Here is a 6,554-nt window from a genome sequence, read left to right as displayed (position 1 = left end):
ATTTTTGCCTATGAGTTTAGATATGATTGTGAGATGTGAACTGGTTCGGTACAGACTTACTAGGAATTTATCACTGACTTTTATAAAGATTGAGTTTTGATTTGGGTGACAAACAATGAGGTATGGGAAATTTAGAGTTTTACGTGGGGTTAGATTGCTCAAATTATGCTAGATGACTTAAGAATTATGTACAAGGTGAGATATAATTCTACATTGTTATTAAGAATTTAGAGTTGGATAAATATTACTCTATTAATGGGACTACATAAAATGTTATGACGCGTTACATAGACATTTGATGGTGAATAGAGGTTATGAGATTATAGTATACAGAATAATTTGAGTGACCAAGAATTTCCCTAAGTGTTGGCATGAAGTATGTGATGGTTTAGAATGGTAGCTAAAGCATGGTATGTGGAAGTGGTGTGAAGTTGACTTTTGGTGTGATTTTATAGTTTTATCTCGATGGAAAGGTACTATCAAATTTGAAAATAGTGCTATTAGCCTTGTTTGGGACTCGTATTTGTCATGAAATGCTTAAATAGAAAGAGAGATAGTCATAGTTGAACATGTATTTGATAAGAATACTTTGATACTAATGATGGTTTAGGAGCAAGGTAGATGATCGATGTGGTTATGATGTTTTGTTAGTATTCAGAGTGTTGACTTCAATAGATGGTGGTTCGATAAACCAAGTATGTGTGCAATTATAATAGGGACTAAATTGGTGTTTTTTGGGATAGTTGAAGTATACTAGTGATTCAACACGCACAACTTTGTTTATGAGAGTTTATAGGAGAGCTACCATGAAAATTTACAGTTATTCGATAGACTTAAGATTTATCTCATCATAATGTTTTGGCTATGTGTGATTGAATGTGAGGACCATTGGGCCTAGTTTTGTCATTCTTAAGGTTGTCTATAATAGCTACTAATCTAGCATTTCGACAGTGTTGTTAGAGATTCTACATGCTTGGGCGTATCACTCGATGGTGGGTACTTGATCATTTCCATCTTTGGATGAGATGAGTTTGATTCTCCTTGATAATTACTTGATGTCAATAGATCATACTTTTATAGCTTAAGCTCGAGGAAATATTATGTTGTGAGGTTGTAATCTTGATAAGATCTATGATGGTTTGTGCATTATGAGTGTGTGGTGGCTGGTTCAAGTTCACGTCTCATTGTAAACAATATTGATTAAGGATTTTATCATGGTTATGTTAGAAAAGATTTGTCCCGATAATTGTGTCAAAGTCTTTGAAAACAGGTTGCAGACGTGTGTAAGATTAACTTTGGTGGTTATTGGGAATACTTTTGTTGTTAGTTGAGTTCACATACAACAATAGTTACCATTCGAGTATTGAAATAACCCCATTTGAGGCACTATGAGGGAGGAGGTATAGATCTCCAAATTGGTTGGTTTGATGGTTTTGAGATGAGAGCTTGGGTACTAATATTTTGAAGAATCGTTAAGACATGTACCCTTTCTTACCCTTGCCGTCTTTTGATCGTTCGAGGACGAACGATGGGTAAATTGGTATCTAATGTAACGACCCGTTTGGTCGTTTTGAGTACTAGAGCTTTTGATTTCATAAAATACTTTTCGGTAGATTCTAAATGGATATTTTTGACTATTCGTAATTATAATTATGAAATTAGTGGGGTAGTTTTAACAATTTATTAGTTGGTGGTTAAAGAAAAGAACAATAAAATAAACAATGGGTCACTTTTAACACTTTTATGGTTGAACTTATATAATAATTAGGGAGTAAATATTCTGTAGAAAAAAAAAGGGTTTGAGACGAGAGAAACTCACCTGTGGACGAACAACGTGGAAAATTTCTTTATGCGGCATCAGGTAAGCAAATTTTCAATTGAACTTTATTCCTTGCCAATGTTGATGAATTGCATGGATATAGTGATAATATTATTGCCAAGGTCGGTTGCTGCACTGTAACGTCGTTATTGTTAGGATTATTACTTACCTGGTGAGTGACATTGAGAGCCAAATTTAGGACAATGGTGGATAGTTAATGGTTGGGGTAGGGAATTTATATTATTTTAATGTTATGGTTAGAATTAGATTATTATAATGTTAATTGGAAAGAGGCGAACTAAAAATTCCTCTCGGTACCCGTGATTGCCAATTTGAAAAATTGAAACATTATGACCAATAAGAAATTAAAGAAGTTAATGACTAATTAATGATTTTCTGGTGATCAATTAAGAGTTAATTAGAATTGTAAAATGAATTTGGAAATTCGGTCAAGGCTTTAGGCGTTATTTTAGTGTTGAAGTTGCGGGTTATGCCTTTGGTTTTAGGTATGGAATTTTCTTATGGTTATCACATTAAGACTCAAGTATTCATATGTTGGTATAGATAATTAAATATTATGTGTACTATATTATATGAATGTCATTATATTAATTTATTTGGAGGAACCAAGACTTAACCTTAAGCTTGAATATAAGAAATAGAAGACTTGATATACCAATTGACCTCAAGATTAGAAACTTGAATATAGATTTGTGCTTGATGAATTTTACGGATCTAGGCTAGAAGTATAGCATGATAGATGTCCATGAACTTGTTTGTTTACGAATATTGTATACTTGATAGATTGGAAATGTTTCGAGGCATTGAGGAAAGGAAAATCGTTGGAGAAGTAGTTTGCTCGACTTCGATTCTTCTGTGGAGGTAGGTTATGGTTTATTCTATTTGATAGATAAACTCTTAATAGCGATTGATATGCATTGAATGATACTGTGATGTTCTCTATGTACTTGATTGTGTGATTGTGTGGCTTGGTTGTGTGGCTTGTGATTGGTCTAAAATCCTGAGACCGTGAGATTTATAATCTGAAAACCTCTCTATCGAAGTGATGCCTTGAATAAAGAAGGTTTGATGTAATATTATTAATGAATTGAAAAGTGGTGATAATAAATGATAAATTAATAATATTATTGGATCGGAGTGTCACGTTCCGACACGATATTTTTGGATCGGAGTGTCACGTTCCGACACGGTATTTTTGGATTGGAGTGTCACGTTCCGACATGGTATTATTGGATCGGAGTGTCACGTTCCGACACGGTAACATTAAAGGAAACAGATATTGAATTAACTTAATGTACTCAATCTCAATGAACGCATTTCCCAAACGAGTGTGAAGTGGAGGCACGAGTCCTCGTGTGTGTGCTTGATATTGTGATTGATTACGTACTTGCTTCAACTGTCGCTTGTTCATGTTGTTGTTTCCTATCACCTGCTAAGTGCTATTGTTGACTTTATACTATTATTCATTGTATATTAGTTTCTATTTTGGGTTGGCCGATGATACCTACTCAGTACATGTTACCCCGTACTGAGCCCTACTTGTATTTTTCTTTGTTTTCCTTTTATGGAGTGCAGCGAGTGTACCAGCGAATTTGACTCGCCCTCAGCTCTAGCCAGTCTCAACATATCAGTTTTAAGGGTGAGCTATTTATTCGAGCCTGTGTTGGATTCCCTCGGTCATGACTTGATGTCCATAGTTTTCAGACACAAATTACTTTATTTCATTTATTTCGTTGTCTTTGATACTCTTAGACTTAGTATTTAGAGATTAGATGTCCTTGATGTGATGACTTTCAGATTTTGGGGATAATATGTAATAGACTTTAGAGGTTTATTTGATTGGTTACTTAAATAAGTTTTGGAGCTTCGGCGTTATTGTTGTTATTCGTAGTTGAATTATTGTTATGTGTTGGGGTTTAGATTCCTTGGTCCGCCCACTTAGGAGGTTAAGTGTGGGTTCCACTTATCACTCAATTTGGGTCGTGACAATTAGCCCCAAAATATACCATTTATATTATTGGGCCCGTGCATAGCACGGGCAACATTATCTAGTACTATTATAAGTGGGAAGGTTTTGTCTTCAAAGTTGGATTACAATTTTGCCCTTGTTGTTAATTAAAATGTTTTTAAAATCTAATTAATTAAATATTAAGTAATAATATTTTCATTATTTTTTAGATTATGAGTTATATATTAGCATGAAAATTAAATAATTATTAATTACATTGTATAATGATTAGCCAAAAGAAGTAATAGTACAAATTAAATGCAAGTGCATGTATGGTGAAGAACCCAATTACAAATTAAATGCAAGTGCATGTATGGTGAAGAATCCAAGAGTTATTTGCGTGACTTTTTTTTCAGCATGACTTTTGAATTTGGCTTAAGTCATCTCCGGCCATCTAAAGTTGTCCGCATAATTCACTTAGATACTTTAACTTATTTCTGTGCCAATTGAACACCTTATTTGTTCAAAAGTCATTTCTATTAGACACAAAATGCTGACATGGCAAAAAACGTGTGCTTCACTTTCTTTGAGCGCGTTAAGTTGTCAAAAAGCTATTTTTTTTCTTTTTTAACCTTAACTTATGCACCTGAATTAATAAAAAAGAAAAAAATTAATTAACAAAAAAGAAAGGAGCAGTCGTCTTCTTCCCCATCTCTGCATTTATTATTCCACCATTTTCATCATTTTTCTTACACACATGCACACACCCCACCCCCTCCACCTCTCTCTTTCTCTCACCCTCTGCTATTCTTCTTCTTATTTCCCCTTTTTATGTTAATTTACGTCTCAAATATCTCGATGAAGCTCAATTTATTACATGAAAAAATATGAATTGATTTTTTTTTTGGGAAAAAATTTGTTATTTTTTTTTCCAATTCTTATAAGTAGTTACTAATGGATTAGAAGATGAAGGCAATGAGTAAAAGATATTCATGCTATCGAAATGAAAGAGAATGACTATTTAGCTTGAGTGGATAGCAATGGTGTTTTTTGTACTGCCGACGCCTACGAAAGAGAAGAAAGAGGTAGAGCGATGGTTTGTTGGCGTCGCCGGTGCCGACACCGGCTCCGGTGGAAGGGGAACCAGAATTGGGTCTGTCGAAGAAGAAGAAGAAGAAGGGAAAGGGGGGGGGGGGGGAGGGAGGGGGAGAGGCAGTTAATTAAAAAAAAACTTTTTAATTTTTTAAAATACTTTTTGGATTATTTAAAGAGAGCTTTTAAAAAAATTTGAATACAATACCATGTATCATCATTTTATTGGTAAATCGATTTTGTATTCACGTTTGAGATACACACATTTTTATTTTTCAACTGTTTGTCAGTTTATGTCAAATAGGTAAAAATTTCTTACGGTTAGAGTGTTCAATAGGTAAAGCCTTAGTTGAGGTGTCTAAATGAATTATGCGGACAACTTTAAGGGGCCGCAGATGACTTAAGCCTTTGAATTTCTATATAACATTAAGATATAAGGCCCGTTTGGATTGACTTAAAAAAGTAGTTTTTAAGTCAAAAATAAAAAGTCAAACTGAAATGACTTTTAAGTCAAAAAATAAAAAGTAGGGGGAGACCTATTTTTGGTTTTTGACTTATTTTAAGTCATTTTAAACTTATTTTAAGTCATTCTTGACCTTGCCAAACACTTCTCAACTTATTTTAAGTCATTTTTGACTTATTTTAATTTCTTTTTTATATTTGTCAAACACTTTCAGAAGCCAAAAACTGACTTAAAAGTAGGTTTGATCAACTTTTAAGTCAATCCAAACACCTTCATATTCCCTAACTTATAAATACACTTGTGTGCTTCATGAGAAGGTACTTTCCTAAAGAAGGCTGAATTTTATATTCTGCAAGTGAATAAATCAAATTATAATTTCACATAAAAAATGTTGAAGAAAAAAATATATCAACTAAGTAGTAAATAAGGTCTAAACTATCTTTATGCATCATATCAACAACTATGTATTATTATTAAAACAAACAACAAAATAAAACGAGAATATTTTTTTTAAAAAAAATAGCCCTGCAAGGCTCAAATTTCCATGAGCCTTGTAAGGCTCATTGGCGGCTGAGCCTTACAAGGCTCATAGGAATTTGAGCCTTGTTTTTGGAAACCTAATTTAGACGGTGTGAAGAATTGTTGCCCTTTTGGAATTTTCAAAAAAATTTGTTGTCCTTTTGGTTTCGGACTCTTACTTTTTTAGTAAGCAATTCAAAAATTGCCATGGTGAATGAAAAGTCAATGGATAATAAAAGCTTTTCATCTATAGAAATATGAAGAGTGAGAGCAACTAAAATAACGAGACATATAATTAATAGAGCAGTGCTAATTGGCAAGACAAAATTTTGGCACGAATTGCCAAGACACGGGTAAATGACGAAAATGTCCCTTTGCCTCCAAAACCACTTGTATTTCCCTAAAAAAAAAGAAAACCACTTGTATGAGGCTTTTGTTGGTTGCCAAATATACAAATGGGACCCATACCCTAACTATCTCATTTTCTTTCATCTTCTTACTCTTTTTCATTCATTTTTAAAAAAATTCCTTCGACTTTCTTTTTTCCTCCTCTACGTTACTTCATTTGTCATAGTTATAAAGAATTTTTAAGACTTGCCCAAAATGTCTAATATGCATATTTTATGATATTATTTATTTGAGAGAAAAAATAAGGTGAATGTGGCGAGAAAATTTCGAATTAATTTTTGAAT

This window comes from Solanum verrucosum, unplaced genomic scaffold, assembly GCF_900185275.1.
Source record: "Solanum verrucosum unplaced genomic scaffold, falcon-dt-bn FXZP01000182.1, whole genome shotgun sequence".
Lineage (NCBI taxonomy): Eukaryota > Viridiplantae > Streptophyta > Magnoliopsida > Solanales > Solanaceae > Solanum > Solanum verrucosum.
This window is presented reverse-complemented; position numbering follows the sequence as displayed.